The sequence below is a fragment of the Ixodes scapularis genome, unplaced genomic scaffold (assembly GCF_016920785.2).
Source record: "Ixodes scapularis isolate PalLabHiFi unplaced genomic scaffold, ASM1692078v2 PGA_scaffold11__112_contigs__length_91849675, whole genome shotgun sequence".
Taxonomy (NCBI): Eukaryota; Metazoa; Arthropoda; class Arachnida; order Ixodida; family Ixodidae; genus Ixodes; species Ixodes scapularis.
The window spans coordinates 69,611,511-69,628,953 of record NW_024609837.1 but is presented as its reverse complement, the minus strand read 5'-3'; the positions used below and the strand labels follow the sequence as shown (position 1 = coordinate 69,628,953).

General features: G+C 50.3%; 1 pseudogene; it reads right to left on the bottom strand.

The window, feature by feature from the left end:
• Positions 1–13,768: 13,768 nt before the first annotated feature.
• LOC115315907 lies at positions 13,769–16,922 on the bottom strand (annotated as a pseudogene).
• Between the last annotated feature and the right edge of the window lie 521 nt (positions 16,923–17,443).

The window sequence follows — 17,443 nt, the reverse complement described above, 5'->3', positions numbered from 1 at the left end:
TTTTTGTCCCGACCTCTTTCAAAATCGTTCACTGTTCCACGTAAACTGTGTCTCGAGTGTTTCGCAGTGATGTTGACAGAAACCTGCCGCAGTGCCCATAGATTTTGTTTAATTTTATGTCAGGGAGCAGCCGGCACTAACGAACCGATGCATCCAAGCCCCATTCATACATTGGCGTTTAAAAGACGACACACACATTTGTGTTAGAGCGCCATGTACGGTCGGTTGCGGCAGGTGTGCACAGCCTGTACAAACTATGAGTGTTTATTCACGGCTTGTAAACACAGTTGGGCTGATACAATATCAGTCGAAATACATAATATTAAATCACGCCATCTTCGCTTGAGACTCGCAAAGATCGGGCGAAATCTAAGGCAAACGTGGCAACGCACGGCCACAGCCTATGTGCATGGTCGGTCTCAACTGCGATCACGGTGGCTTCCGAGACTTCTGTTCAGTTTAAACCATAGCAGCCTTGGGGTAACCTGCGCCCGTAGTCCAATACCACATAGAACACCCAGTTTGGACTGCATGGTCGGAATAGGACGCTGAAATCACACTAGTCGGAGACGCATTCCAACCCAGGGATCCCGTGTTCAATCCCCACCCCTGCCCGTTCCGATCTGTATGAGCACCGTTCCTGCCTGTGGTCGTGTATCACTACTGCGTGATGCACGTTAAAGGCTAGTGGTTGTACTGCACTGGCTAAATTTCTCATCTACAGCTGGGAGATAAGTCGCGCCTTGAAGCAGACAAAGTTCTAGGCTGTATAAACATACACACACCCTAATTTTTCATAGACGCATTCCATGCACGTAGTATGGGTCTAAGGGTTTGTCTGCGTTGCGACCGCGAGTCATAGAAGTCATAAACTCGCGACCGCGAGTTTATAGAAGGAGTAGTTTGGCCATAGGCCAAACTACTCCTATAAACTTCTTCCAGAACCGATGCGATCCTAGCGGCCCGATGGCCCGTGGAGCATCTTGGCTACTAGTGGGCCACCAAGTTTTGGTCTTTATTTGCCAAACCCTCACTTCACGATATCCCGTCGCGACCAAATATAGTACGTACTTGCATTTTTGGACATTCTACTTTCCTTAAAGGGTAGGTGTTGCCCACCGATACGGATAAGATGCTGGGATACGTTCTTTTTGAACTCCCGACGTTCCGGGGTGCGTGCGCAGGTAAATACACGACGACTATGGCACTTGGAGGAAGAACTATACTCAGCGGGTCATCCTGTTCCACCGTCTCCTAAATGTTTTAGGCTTTTTCAATTATCCGTGAGGTGGTAGGGTCTCCGGACCCCCGTGTGTTAACTAGGGCTCTCGCGAAGATATATTGCTTCAATGCATGTGAGCGCTGACTTTATTTCCACACATTACTGAGATGCACTATTTCATGCCACTCCTCTCCATGGCCAACGAGCTTGTCTATAAGCAACGCGCGCAGTGTTCCGTAGAGCGATTTTTGCGAGTTGTTTATTGGCTTGTCACGCTTCATGCAAAACAGAGATGCCGTTGTAACTCGCTGCCGGATCGCGACATAAACGCAACCATTCGCAGTTAAACGCACTCAAACGCCATTGTGTGACTGGACACTCACTCTGAAGGATGGGTGAGGGGCCCGGAGCCTGAACAAGCCGCACTTTCGCAGCTTTTTCTCCTGCCCCCATTCACCACTTGTATTTGCGCTGAAAAATGAAGCTCGTATCGTATCGAATCGTATTGTATCATAAGGCGCATTCTCACTTCAGAGTCGCAGCAGTTGCACAACTCTCAAGATATATATATATATATATATATATATATATATATATATATATATATATATATATATATATATATATATTGTGGGCTTTGCGGCCCGTCACCGCGCAAAAGAACTCGCGCTCCGCGCCCTGCCAGCAACGTGTGCGCGAGCCACGGTCGAGTCTCGGGGCTCGAGAGTTGGTTGGCTGCCGCCAGACAGTAAAGGTGTGTTCTATGAGATCTGCCTCGTTGGTCCTTCTTGCGGGTGAGCAGTAGCACCGAACCCTACATTATTTGGCGCTCCACGCGAGGCCTACTGCTCGCCCGCGGGTTGGACCGCAGGCTTTTAGCCCGTTTTAGGCGTGTTCGCCCGGTTTTCTCGCTTTCGCCATCCCCGATAGGCCTACGTGGTCGTTCGACTAGGCTTCGGCCACCGGACGCCATCTTTGCCATCGGGGCTTGGCCGTTGTGAATAGTGTGCATATTGTAGTATATTGCGTGTTTTTCCGTTCTTTTGTGTTTCGTTTTGTTCTGTTTTTTCTGTTTGCTTGTCTTTCTGCGGTTGCTACTGCGATGCAGACCCGCCATAGAGCCGCCGCAGACCAAGGCGAGACCGGAGAGGGGCCTGACCCGACGTCCGTGGACCTGATGGCTCGGGTGGCCAACCTGTGCGACACAGTCGCGCAACGCCTGGTCCTGGCTGACCACGGACTCCAAGGGCAAGGGCCACGACCCCAAGTGCCGGTCCCGTTGTACACGGGCTACGACGACCGGAAGTCCGTGGCCGACTTCCTGGCCGAGCTGGCGGCCTATAAGCTCGCCACGGGAGCCTCGGACGAGTACGTCCTTGCGCGGGTTCTCCCCGTGGCGTTCAAGGCGAGCGCCGCGCGCTGGTGGCGCATCGTGGCCCCTTTCCTCACCTGGGAAGACTTTCGGCGGAAGTTTCAAGATGAGTTTCTTCCACCTGGGTACCAGTCTCGAGTTCAGCGAGAACTGGTGCGCCGGACCCAGCACCCGGACGAGACCCTCGTCGAATATGTACGGGTGATGCAGGAGCTCTATGAAAGAGCCTGCCCAACGACGTCGGAGTCGGACAGGGTTGCTCGGGTGATGCAGCAGAGCCACCCAAGATTCCGGCCCTACCTGCATGGCCGCACGTATTCCACCCTGGAGCAACTGGCCCGGGACGCTCACGGCATACAAGAGACGCTCCTGGCCGAGCTGCAGTATCGGCCCCCGCCACCGCCTGAAGAAGCTCTTGAGCCGTCCTGTGCCTGGCGAGCTCCCGGGCCCAGAAGAGGTCCGACTCAGCGCCAAACCCTGGATGGCGCGGTCTGTCCCCCCCGTGCGCTGGACTCCTACTCCTTCGGGCAATGGGAGCGAGGGAGACCACTCGATGGTTCGGACCCCCGGCTACGTGCCCGGCCGGCTGGATCGAGACTACGGCAGGGTGAAAGCCGTTTAAGGTCCTTCCCCCGCAATGCCAACCGGGGCGCCGATCGCTGGTACAACGAGGGACACCAAGAAGGGCCGCAACGACAAGCGCAAGCAAGCCCGACGCACGGCCCTGACCGGCGCAACTCGGTGCGGTGCTTCGGCTGCGGTCGCCATGGCCACTTCCGGCGTGACTGCCCCGACCTACTGCGCAACAGCCCTGCAGCCTCGGGAAACGAGTACGGCCGGTGGCGTTGACCCCTGAACGCCTGCCGGCCGCGATGACCATGGACAACTCGGCAAAACTTCCATCGGTATGTCGAATTCAGCCTGACCTTGGGCTAATTGAGCCTCGTATGACAGTTACAGTGCTCGGAATAGCTGTGGCAGCGCTGATTGATACCGGTGCGAGTCTGTCGCTTATTGGGGACTACCTGATTGAACGGTGCAAAGAGCAGAAAGCCAACCTGCGCGAGACTAACGTGCGCTTACAGCTAGCGTCAGGACCAGAAATGCTCGCGAGTCAAGCCGTGAGGTTACAGATTGGGGTTAATTAGAAAAAACGCCGTCAGCGTTTCGTTTGCTTACCTGGTCTCACGGTACCGATTATTTTGGGGCGAGATTTCATTTTCGGGGAGAACCTGGTTCTGGACTTTCCGAACAAAGGCTACCGGCTGGGTAGTGACGCGCAACTGATTCCATTTGCCAGACGAGAGGATTGTATCGTCAGTGTCGATAACGTTGGCGTTAGAACGCCTGCTCTGCGGCTCCCATGTGCGGTAAGCGATTCTTTGCAGAAGTGTCCTGCTACGGACCAGCAAAAGCGGCGTCTCCAAAGACTCCTGGAAGTGTTTTCGCCGATGTTCACAGAGAACCCCGGCAGAACCGGTGTCTTAAAGCACTCAATTGACACCGGGAATACACGGCCTCTACGCTGCAACCTTCGACCAATCAGCGTACACAAGCGAGCCCTGCTGGACAAGGCGCTCCAAGAGATGATCGACACGGGTGCAGTACGTGAGTCACAGAGCCCTTGGGTCTTCCCGATCGTCCTTGCCCCCAAGAAGGATGGAACGGCTCGGCTTTGCGTCGACTACCGGCGCCTGAATGCGGTAACCGTTCGTGACGCCTACCCGTACCCCTCGATTGAGTCGATCATGTACAACTTGGGAGACGCGAGTTTTTTCACGACTCTTGACTGCAGTCGCGGTTTCCTCCAGATAGAGGTCGAGCCCGCTGACATTGAGAAAACAGCATTCACATGCTACAGAGGGTTGTACGAGTTTGTGCGCATGCCTTTCGGCTTGAGCAACTCTCCTGCCACATTCCAGCGTCTTATGGACATTGTGCTTGGAGACGCACGGCACAACTACGCCATGGCATATATGGATGACGTAGTAGTATTTTTACGCACGTTTGAAGAACATCTTGTGCACCTTCGGACTATACTTGAGCGCATGCAGAATGCTGGTTTGACAGTTCACCCGGGAAAAATGCAACTGGCAACATCTAAGATTAACCTACTCGGTTTTGTAATCGACGATGGATCGCTTCGCCCTAATGAGGACAAGCTGAGGGCCATAACTGAGTTTCCTCCCCCACATGATGCAAAGAGTTTGCAGAGATTTCTTGGCATGATTGGATTTTACCGCCAGTTTATTCCCCACTGTGCAGAGATAACGCGGCCTCTGAACGAACTGCTGCGCAAAGGCGTCAAGTGGCGTTGGACGGAGGCACAGCAAAATGCTTTCCTTCAACTGTCCAGAGCTATTGCTGAGACAACATCTTTGAAGCTCCCAGACCTCAACCGTCCGTTTGTGCTGCAAACCGATGCGAGCGGCTACGGTTTAGGTGCTGTGCTGCTTCAAGACTTTGATGGTGTCTTACGACCCGTAGCGTTTGCTAGCCATACGTTGACAGCAGCTCAGCGGAATTACAACGTTTGCGAGCTTGAGTGCCTAGCCATCATATTCGCCCTGCAGAAATTCAACATGTATCTTGATGGCGCGCGCTTTGTGATCCAGTCGGATAATGCCGCCTTGTCTTGGCTTCAGCGGCTGGAAAATCCGGCAGGACGATTAGCACGCTGGGCACTAACGCTTCAAAAATATGACTACACTATTGTGCACAAACCAGGCTCACAAAACAAAGTTGCAGACGCTTTGTCGCGCGCTCCGCTCGGCGAAGAGCGCGTGCTCGAGGATGCCAATGTTGTGGCTGCGATAGATGCTGGCTCGCGCTGGGGTACTTTGATTAGCCGAGATGAGCCTCGTGCTGCACAGCAGAACGATGGACTTTGTCGCAGGGTCTCTGAGTGGTTATCTTCACGTGACCGACGTGGCAACAGAGACGCTGACATGGGTTTTGACTCGTACTTGCTGGCCGAAGACGGTCTGCTTCTCCGGTACATACCTCAGATCGACGACGAGGAGGGTGGCTCCACAGACACTCCATTTCGAGCCGTGATACCTCGCCGACTTCGCACGTCCTTCATTAGATACTACCATGACTCTGCTTTGGCTGGTCACAGTAGTGGCTGCAAGACTTTTGAAAAGTTAAGCCGTACTGCAACTTGGCCAGGAATTCGTCAGGACGTGCTCAGGTACGCTCGTTCATGCCCGGTTTGTCAGAAAGCCAAACCGCGCGGTGGTCAGCCCCCTGGTCTCATGCAGCCAGTCGTGAGTCGATCCCCATGGGAATGCGTTGCTGTCGACGTCATGGGCCCTTTCCCACGCAGTCCGCGTGGCAACCAGTACTTGTTGGTTGTCACGGATCACTTTAGCAAGTGGGTGGAGCTATTTGCATTACGGTCGCTGACGTCCAAAAGAATCTGGTCGTGTCTGATGGAGACGTTCACACGCTTCGGATTTCCGGCGAAATTGATTAGCGACAACGCTACTTACTTTGCCAGCAAAGTGTTCCGAGACTCATGTGCCGCATTGGGCATACAACACAAGCGGACGTCTCCCTATCACCCACAGGCAAACATCACAGAGCGGGTGAACCGAAACCTGAAATCGATGTTAATAGCTCACACCGAACGTCACCCTGACTGGGACGCAAAGCTCCCAGAGCTCGCGTTCGCAACTCGCACAACCGTTAACCGGTCTACAGGTTTTACGCCAGCTTGCCTTAATTTCGGAAAAGAGCTGACTTTCCCGCTGGAAAACACTTGCACGACCAACAACCGTGGCGCTGCTCGCTCATACGGTCAGTTCGCAGGAAGCCTACGACGCAGACTCAGGGACATCGTTCGTGATGCCCGGGAGAGCTTGGACGCCGCACGGCTTCAGCAGGCTGAGCAGTACAATCGTGGCCACCGGGACGTGCAATTCGAAGTTGGAGATCTTGTACTCCGGCGGACACACCCACTTAGTGACGTCTCCAGAGGTTTCACAGCTTCCCTGGCAAACAGGTGGGATGGTCCGTATCGAGTGCGAGACAAGGTCTCACGCCTCACGTACACGCTCGTTCATTGTGAGTCTGGACGACTCGCTGGACCCGTTCATGTCACCAACCTCAAACGGTATTATGAATCGGATGACGAAGTTCTCTCGCAGGTGGAGAGTGATGCCGATCCGGGTTATAATTAAAAAATAAACTTAATTCTGGGAGGACTCTTTTTGATGTTGGTGACGAAGACGAAGACGAAGACTTAGAAAATGCGCGTTGCACTAGGCTTTGACGAGAACTAGTTTCCGCACCATACAGATTGTGCGCTTAGTTCTGTGCGATATACACCGACAGTGTGCTCACAAATTTAGCCAGTCTATTGCCGCGCCCAACGTACCGACGCTTTCTTGTAGAAGCCTCTCCAGAAGACAACTGTTGATTCTTTTTTTTTTTTCCTTTCGTTCTTTTCGAATCTTCGACATGTCTCGCTACCGCCTCAACCGTTGCCGGAGGTTCTTTCAACCCCTTCGATGAGCCACGTGGTTTCGGGGACTACGGCAACGCAGTGGGCGGCCGAGGACCCTCTACCGGCCCTAGCTACGCCGCAAGATCAGCAGCCCCGGCTGCGGCTACAACGACGGCTACGGGGCGCAGACCAACGGAGACCAGGACCGCAACGAAGGTCCTGCTGACCGTTACGTTGCCAGCCACGGCCCCGGGGGTACCCACTCGTCCCCAAGCGGCGGGTCCACACCACGGGTCTCTGCTGATTGTGTGCGGCCTCAACTTTAACAAGATGAACGCCGAGAAGCTCGTTAACCTGCTCTGCCTGTACGGCAACGTCGTCAAGATCACTAAAGAAAAAGAACGGCTGTGTCATGATGCAGATCGGGACTTCATTGGCAACTGCAACAACCGCATCACCAATCAGGAGGCGGCCTCCACGAACCGCATCCGGCCGCCTGCACCGTCACAACCCCCTCCTCCTCTACCACCAACAACCAGAGAGGACAGCCACGGAGCCAGAGGACAGAGAAGGGGGGAGGGGGGGGGGGGAGAGTTTGTGGGCTTTGCGGCCCGTCACCGCGCAAAAGAACTCGCGCTCCGCGCCCTGCCAGCAACGTGTGCGCGAGCCACGGTCGAGTCTCGGGGCTCGAGAGTTGGTTGGCTGCCGCCAGACAGTAAAGGTGTGTTCTATGAGATCTGCCTCGTTGGTCCTTCTTGCGGGTGAGCAGTAGCACCGAACCCTACAATATATATATATATATATATATATATATATATATATATATATATATATATATATATATATATATATATATATATATTTATTTATTTATTTATTTATTTATTTATTTATTTTTCGTTCGTTTTCAACGGTTGCCTGCCATTTATCGCGCGAGCTTTCCCAAGGCGTGATATTTGTGTTTGATGCAGCGGCTATTGGATGCCATCTATTTTGTTTCTTAGAGTCACAAAGCAAAAGGAGTCAGACGTTGCAAGGCCAGAAAGCCCTAGACTAGTTTTACTTTCGATATTGGCAGCACTGGTTCCCGCTGACAGGAATAATTCGACCCGCCCGCCGGTACGATGCTCGTCCAGATCGAAAAGGGTGCGGATCGAACCCCATGACCCCTGGGCTCTGTAGAGCGTGTTTTTGCCCCATGTGCTTCGAGCTGCGGTGTGTTAACAAAGAAAATGTGGCCATAAAAAGCAGCACATTTTGTTCGCCTGGAAAAGTTAGACTTTCAAAGATATACATGCCTAAGATTGTGCACGCAAACGTCGTTCCGGAAAATGGTTCATTTATATATATATAGATATGATAGAGCTGAATTTAACGGAAGAGAAATCTTAGAAATGGTGTAGAAATGGTGGCAGTGCATTTCTTATGTCCTATACGGCTTGTTCGCAGTCTGTACACTGGTTTCTGAGCTCCCTCTCCGGTTGTCACTGTTCATCTGTTTTATTAACATCATTCCTTTTCGCAATTTATCCTGCGTGTTCCCAGCCTCGCCTATTATCAGCAGTTTTGCGTTCAGGGCGCCACCAAGGAGCGAGCAGGCAAACCAGTGTGCAGACGACGAAAAAGACGGCATAGGGCATAGGAAATGTTCGGCCGCCGTTTTTGCACTTTCTTTTTTAAGATTTGACCTCCTCTAAGTTGAGCTCTATAATAAATAGACATCAAACTTCGTCCTTGCAACACGACATTCGCGTGCCCAAGGTCAAGTATGTACGTTTCACATTTGAATTTTGCGAGGCGTACCAAATGAACTGCTTCTGAGGGCCGCACCATGTACCTGAGGAGGTTTGTGCGGAGACCAAAACCTCATTATATGTGTGCGTCACGTTTGCGTGACGGACGAACATGCATGCTCGTTTACTCATGGTAAAACTCGCTAGACCGCTATTCGACACTATCGTCTCCTGATATTATGCAAATTATGCCAAGTTTTCCCGTGTTCTCCAAACTGTATACCGTGGGAGTCGTTGTCTCGACGATGCTACTGTCGTAATATACAGGGAGTTTCCAATGAAAAAGAACCGTGTTTTTCGGTAGCACATAAACCATGCATCGCAGAATGCTCAAACTTCGTATGAACGTGACGCTAGCGGTTGGTAGAGAACGCGAAAGTTTGAGAACATGACGTTACCTGGATCAAACGATAACTAAAAAGAACGAAATCTCTTTATGAGCCCACGTCCACCTCAGCCTAATGTCGTCAATACAAGAAATAACATGCTCGTCTAGCATCTATTTCGGTGAAACAAACTTGTCAGCAAGAAAGAAAACCACATTCCCTTTCTTGATGAGAAGTGTTCTTCACTGATATAAAATCCACAAACGTTCACAATATATGACGAAAGTAATCCCTGGAGAAGGGGAACAAGAGAACAAGATGTTTGTCCTTTGTCCCTCTTGTTCCCCTTCTCCAGGGATTACTTTCGCCATTCTTGTCCAGCTCGCTTGCACCTTTGCATTTAATTGCATTATAATATTAACTTTAAATTGCAAGCTTCACCCTTGTTGGTGTTCGACTGGTGGCAGCTGATAAAACCCGTTTGCTCTACTGACGTCTAACCCCTGGTTAGCTCAGTTGGTAGAGCGCTCCACTTGTAATGGAGAGGTCCCGGGTTCGATACCCGGACCAGGCGGATTTTTTCGGTCGCTCACCAGTCACCTAGCTGTGTTTGGAGATTTATGTTTGTCCTTTGTCCCTCTTGTTCCCCTTCTCCAGGGATTACTTTCGTCATTCTTGTCCAGCTCGCTTGCACCTTTGCATTTAATTGCATTATAATATTCACAATATAATTTCTTGTTTTTACGTAGGGTTATACGTGAAAGCCGGCTCATAGAAAAATTTGTTTTTTACTAAATTATCTTTTGATCGAAGTAATGTGATCTTCTCTCAAAATTCCTCGTTCTATCCCAACTACTATAGCCTCAGATTGTCACGAAGTTTGAGCTTTCTTTTGTACCTAGCTTATTTTTCCGGGCCGAAAAACAAAGTTCTCTTTTCACGGGAACACCGCGTACTTTATTTTACCTTATTATGATGCACCGCAGACGACGCTACAAGCCATCTTATTCAATCCAATGCAGTGTAAGGGTCACGTGACCTCTGAAAGGAGAGTGGTGGCGAGCTGTGCGCGAAGTTACCGGTCACTTGCTCAGCGTCGGTTTGGCTCCGATGGCTCGTAGAGTCTGCTGCGCTTCATCGCGCGGTGAAACAGAGTATACTGAGTGCAGCTTCGAAGTTCAAAGACAACCAGCGCCGCTTTCGGCGCGGAGCGTCAACAATCCGGAAGCCACTCCGTCAACTGACGGATAACAGACCGGGAAAACGGGCAAGGCTGAGAGAGGTTGGGCAAATGAGGGCGGAGGGACGCGAGCATGAAAAGGGGAGCGTTCGTTTACCTGACATTTGCATATTCCCTAAGCATGCCCTCGTTGCCAGTGTTTTCGTCCCTATGGGGAATACAAACCGAGGCTTCACCCAGCCATAGAAAACTTTGTTTGTTTTACCTCCACGTGTTTTGCGGGGTGTTTTATTCGCGTATATATATCTTTGTTATAGCGGGAAGCTTGCCTTTTTTTATGCGCAAACCGGGAATCGACGAAAACCGCCGGTGGCAATTTCATGGAGTCACTGACGGAATAATAAATGCAGAGCCTGATGAATTAATTTTGACCACACTCTAAGAAAAAGATACTCTCAAAGGACCACGAGATCGGTGGCCGAGTGTAAAAAGAAGACGCCGTTCGAAACGGTCGCTTTTTGATGCTCTCCAGTGAAAATACACCGGCCACAGGCCGGGGAACTGCTGAGGCTTCGTCGAGAACCACTGAAAAGATGACTGAAGAGTATCGGACCGCCCTACCCCGTCTACCTACAGGTACTTTGAGCCTCAATAGGCGATATCCAAAATTGTCAGCGCCATCCAGTGAACGGGAGAGGAACCACGTTCGCCATCTTGGTAATGGCGACGAACGGCCGGAGTTCGGGAGGCATTGCGCGCTGACTCGTATGTGCGGCGTACCCTCGGTGTTCCGTGTAACGTGTAGCAGTAAATAGGATTTTTTGACGCCGGCAAGGTGACGGTGCATTGCTGCGTTCCGCAATGCAAGCAGCTCGGCATCAGCGACAGTGACGGGAACAAGGTATGTATACAGCAGTACCGCATGGGGGACCTCCTTTGACGGGGTGTTTTGATCTTTCAATTTTGAGCCGATTGCGTAGTATCTGGTAGGTGCTGTGACCGCGAACTAGCGTGACTGTGACTGCAATAAAAGATAAATCCAAAAGCTTTCGTCTTTGTCGCGAAATATTGGCGAGACTTACCGTAACTTCGTACGATAAGGCGGCAGTGCGGACTAACGGAATCGTTGAACTATCTGTGCCGTTTGGGCGCCGGTAGCAACACCCGCTTGCTTTCGCCGCCTCATTTACTGCGCTGTCTTCTGCTCGTTACCGTTCATAAAAATTGTTAAATATGTTTGTTTGGTAATCCCCGTTTTGCTAGTGAGCCCCAGTGAAATTATTTAAACTCGTGTTAAATGCTGCGCGTAACAAAGGTGCTTCTGAATTCTTCATTCAGTGTTCCTTTTTTTCTTTTTTTTTTGTTCTAGGTATCCTTCCATCGCTTTCCGAGAGATCCCATCCTCTACAAGAAAAGAATTATCGCAATGAAAAGAAACGAAGGTGATAACTTCCGCGTATACATGAAATCAACGAAAGTGTGCTCCAAGCGTACATATTACTTTATACCTGGCGTGGCTAGCGGGCACGACCTCCTTAGGGACACTGCAGTACCGTCAGTGTTCGCCTTCAAACCGCAAAGCAATGTTCGGAAGCCCCCAATACAAAGTGCACCACCCCTGCTAAAGAAAAATGACCAGCTAGTGCAGCCAGTGCCACCGACAGCTCCAGCAAGTGAAGGCGTGCAACAAGAAGCTGTGATAGGCAGCAGTGATGGAGTGGATGCCGGTGTTGCAAGCCCAGTGGAACCTGTTCACGACTGCTCTTCACGTGCTGCAGAAGCCGGGCATCTTGCAAGTGTAGTTGAGCAGCAGAAAAGAGAAATAGCACGGCTTCGCGATGAATATCAACAGCTGAGACAGCAAATGAAAAATGCAAGGGGTGCACTACGTTAGCTTCGTGCAGAAAAAATCCGCCTTGAGTGCCAGGTTTCGCAAGAGCAGGAAAAATCAGCTTCCTTTTGCATTGAGCGCTTCAGAGACTGCGATGAAGACTTCATGTTTTACACTGGTCTTTAAGGATATCAACCCTTCGCAGCATTGCTGCGTTTTCTCGACACTGGGAAAGCGGCTGGAATATCTTGCGTACAGAATGTAGCAGCGGAGAGAATTCTTTGAGGGACCGTAAACGAAAGCTAACCACAGAGAATGAACTTTTTTTAGTTCTTGTGAGACTACGTCTTGGTCTCTTTGAAATAGACTCGGCACACAGGTTTTTAATAGCGCAGTCCACAGTGTCAAGAATTTGCATGTCCTGGTTGAATTTCCTGTATGCAAAATTGAGCTCGTTTCCCGTGTGGGCGCCGAAAGAAACAACAGATGCAATGATGCCAGGTGATTTTGTTAAGAAATGTGCATCAACAAGGATAATTCTGGATGCAACAGAGGTGCAGTTTGAAGTGCCGACCTCTCCGTCACTTCAGTCGAACACATACTCAGTGTACAAATCAGCAAACACCTTTAAAGGGCTTGTCAGTTACTGCCTATTGGCCTTCTGGCCTTCGTGTCCGAGCTTTACACAGGATCGACATCAGACAGAGAAACTGTCATATTGAGCGGCTTTTTAGAGTTGACATTTGAAGATAATGATTCTGTGATGGTAGATAAGAGTTTCCTCATTGAGAATTTGCTTGAGAGAAAAGTTGTAAACCTGAATCTGCCCCCTTTCTTGAAAGGCCGCACATTCACGGATGGACAAGTGCAAGAAACAAAAGAGATCTTATCTCTAAGAATTCATGTGAAAACTAGAATACAAATAATAAAGGCTTATCATATCTTCGATCGGCCGCTACCACTGACCCTGGCCCCTGTACCTAATCAGATTTGGACTGTGGCAGCTATACTCACGAATTTTCAGTCCCGTCTCATATATCGCACAAGCAGCGCAGATATGATGACAAACTGAAACCTAACGCACATATTTATGAAAAGCACACGTAAACTTTGCTTTTCCCGTAAAATATTGATTGAGTGCCCACTCGAAGTACAGATGCAATCGTGAGAAAGGGGGACGGGCACTTTCTAGGTTTGGAAATGAAAAAGCAGGACGGAGTTGTGAGGGACCTTGCTTAGTATGTGTGCCTTTAAATATGGGGAGGGTGCCTGTTTGCAACATGAGCATATGCTCTGTAGTTTACCGATATGTTAAATTTTACTTCGCGTTATGTGTGTCGGAGCTTTGTGCGACTTGTATGTGTGCTGATCTTCACGAAAGAAACCTGTCATGAGTGTAGTGCTTGTGTGGTCTCTTTGTTTCGTACTCGTTCGCGAGAGGGAGCATTTTGTTGAAAAGGCAGAGATGTCTGCCGGCGTGATGAACCGTAAATGCTACTGTGCCGAGGGGAGGGGTGACAAACATGATTAAAACCACCCAGCCAGAGACATCTTTATCCTTTATTTAGCTCTAACTACTGCAGTTTGAGCTAGTCTACTTGCGGGCAACATAGGGCAACATGTGCCAACAGTAAAAATCATCAAACTTTTGACGCGTTTGCACTCAGTCCTGAAAATTAAAGAGAATACGCTCAACGACTATCCACTTCTCTGAACAGACAACGAAGTCTCCCCAGCGACATCGAGTCAGAGCGATTTGGCCAAGCATCTGGGCATAGTGGTTGTGGTCCCGGTCAAGATGTGGCTCATCGTTTTCATTGAAGGTTATGTTGAAGTTCTGCATCCTGGCATAATCTGGTTCAGTGTTCTCGAGTGAATACGGACATTTGATTTCGAGGACTCCATACGAGAGCTCCTCTGGATCATATACCAGCCTGTCACGTGTGGCACCAAGCCACGAGAATTCAGGGTTTACTACCAAGTCGCAGTGCTGGAGCGACACATTGTGCTTGAAGTTAGTCATAACAGCTGTTTAGCGGTCCGCAGCCAAACTTTCATTTCTTAGCCATACTGAACTACGCGAACATCCGAGATGTCTTTTGGATTGATGAGGTTTCGCAAGCCCGTTTCTGTCCACTGTTCTCGCTTGGATCCACGACCAAAACTTGACGCGGTTAATCGGTTGCGCCGTGCGTCTTGCCAGTGTGCACTCCGTCCTTGCTGTCTGGAGTTCAGTTCGAGCTCCCTGGCACTTTGCGGCGACACTTCGATCCCTTGCGACAAACGGTAAACGTTGTTATAGCATAAGAACACAACACATCTGTGACAGCTGGCCGCTGGATTACCGCTTTTTTCCTGGCCTATCAGTCTTGCTAAGAAGTGATTGCGTAAACAGTTTTTTTTCTTTTCTGTTTGACTGGAAGTGATAATGCAGGATGTTATGCCTAATGCATAGACCTGCAGGGCAGTCAAGTTTTGCCTGACATGTGGCGCAACCTAACCCCAAATATCTGCAACATTGAGGTAGCCCTTTCGCCGTGTTTCTTGTTAGTGTGCAGTGCCTCTCCTTCCACTCCGTCGGTGCTGACTTAAGCAGTCTTTGTTTGCGTATGGTTACAGCAGTCACAACGCTATCGACTGTCCCGCGCAATTCCAGATGACTTCAATGAAGGGCAGCTACTCGAAGGCGTCTAGTTTTGAAGGCTTAGCAGGCGAGAAGCTAGATTACCATCGAGGCCGTGGGGGAAACAACACCCTCAGGGATTGACAATTTCCGTAAGACGTGTAATGACTGTTTCACATGAAGCGACTGTACGAGTAAAACGGGTGCAACAGCAGGCACAGTGAGAGTCATCGCAACGGTTGGATTCACATGTTCTGGCCACCGTTGCAATGTCTGTCGCAGCGCCACGTGTTTGCTAACAATACAATGCATACGCCTTCATATACATGAATATATCACGTTTACATGAACTAACCGACAAGTTAACATTTTTATATTGCTAATACAAAACGATGCATTTCAGTTTTGGCCTTGCAATGTGCATAAAACGCTGTCTCTCCTGGTCACGTGGCGCACAGCAGACGCTGCGGACGCTGCTACAGGATTCCAGCTGGGTGGAACCCTGTTGAAGAGTCGCTGCGACAGTGCCACTGCAATTTTAATCGAATAGAGACAGGAATTGCATCATGTGAAACGGGCTTACCAGGCGGCATCTCGCACGCATAAACATAGGCGGCAGCAGCGTCGCCAATGCAAGCCGCCTCAGTGTTTCACTGTTTGGCCGCACTGGCGATCAATCGACGGTGGTGCACTCTGACCAATATCCAGCGGGTATGCGTCAAATTTACCTTTATAAGGTGCGTGCAAATCTCTGAAATTAACAGTTGTGAGCCGGCGCTCGTCTTGTGTACTTCCTTGCTTGGTGACCTAGTTTGCGCTATGCATTATATCTTACGATCATACAAACCAGCCCAACAACGTATTGTACTGTCTGCCACGGTTGCCGTAAGCAGCACTTACCGTCAATAATTGTCATTCCTCCGCACTGAACGTGCCAAGGAATGTGTGCTGTGGAGTCCCATCGAAGAGGGAGAGCTCTGGTACTGAAGTTGCAAGACCGATTCCTGCAGAAATGTTGGCCGAGGTCCACGTCTCGTAGCCGGAGGGTGACATTGCCTGCTGATAAGACAGCGGTGAACCAGCAGGTGCAGGCCCCAGTTTTGTGTCCGTTAGCGGCCCTGGTACAGCCAGTACTACTGCGCCAAAGTCCTGGTTCTCAAGCCTCTGGAGAGTTCTGGCCAGTTCATGCAGCAACTCCAGCTGCCGTTGCTCGTCCTGTTTCTTGGCGCAATCATCAGACAACCGCACTGGCATTGGTGTGGGCACGCCGCCTTCACGGTGACTCCTCCTATCCACGTCTTGGACACTCATCGAGGACACCGTCGAGGGCACCGCCACTGTCGTGGGAGCTCGGTGCACGACAATTCTGGCGGTGTCTCCTTGTAGCCTTTTGTCTTCAACGAGACGCTCAACCGAAGAGTGGCGAGAATGTGGCTGCATGCACCGCTTGCTCCTGCAGGGCACTCACACGTTGCACCTGTCAATGCACCAGTGTCAGGCTAAATCCGACTTGAATTTTATATGGCACTCCAGTCTTCTTCTGGCTCCTGAAGCATGTAGCTTGTGCATAAACGACACCGAGCCTGTTGGGATAACAAGGAAGAATATGTGAGCTGCGCTAAATGCTTCTTCTGGCTCCTGAAGCATGTAGCTTGTGCATAAACGACACCGAGCCTGTTGTGATAACAAGGAAGAATATCTGAGCTGCGCTAAATGCCTTGTTTTTTTGTTGTTTTTTTTTTCTAATTGCAAGAACCTCAAAGGCAGCAAAGAAAAAGGCACAGCCAGTGACCAAAGAAGTCCCTCATAAACAAATGTGACATGGGAGCCGCATGTGAAATCATTTCTGGGCTAGTGCTTATACAGGAAAAAATTAAGTAATCAACTAAGTTACACTGCCGCCATCTACTGAATACCGTTGCGTAACGCAAGTTACGCAACGGTATTTACGTACCTTGAGTCGCAGATGTTCGTCATCACTGACGAAGGTAGGATGTAGGCTTTGGGTGACAAAGGCGTACGACTTGCTCCGCTGTCGTGACGATGGTGTTTCCGAAGCGCACAAGGCTTCTAACGCGCCCTCAGATACCCGTGGTAAGTCTTCCAGGTTATTGCGCCACATTACGTGGTCAAAAGAGGGAAAACTCCATCGTTCGCGCATTGCTTCGCACTCTTCGCTGCCGCCGGCTTGCCACAACGAACATGGCGACGCTCTCAGTGTTGTCAGACCACCAAGCAATTTCGCATAAGGTCTATTTGGTATTTCTGCGCAGAGATCTGGCAGCGAGGCCATGTAGAGCACCGGACTACCGAGATGCCTTACGACACGTGGTCGATAGCCAGGAAATCATCGGGATAGGCCTATTCCAGATGAGTCACGGATGGATGGTGACTTGCGCAAGTGCACACGCGAAGGCCAAACTCGTCAACAAAGCTGAATTACGCGTAAAGGGACTCAGGTGCCTCATTATCGGCCCGGACACCAGAGACGTAAAACTTGAGCTATTATGGCTTCCCGTCCACATGGAAAGTCAACGTATCGAGGAAGCGCTGGCACCATTTGGTACAGTGCGTTCCATCGTAAAGGAAAAGTGGAGATGTGCCGGAATGAAACAGGTGGAGACGCTCAACAAAAAAGTGACCTTG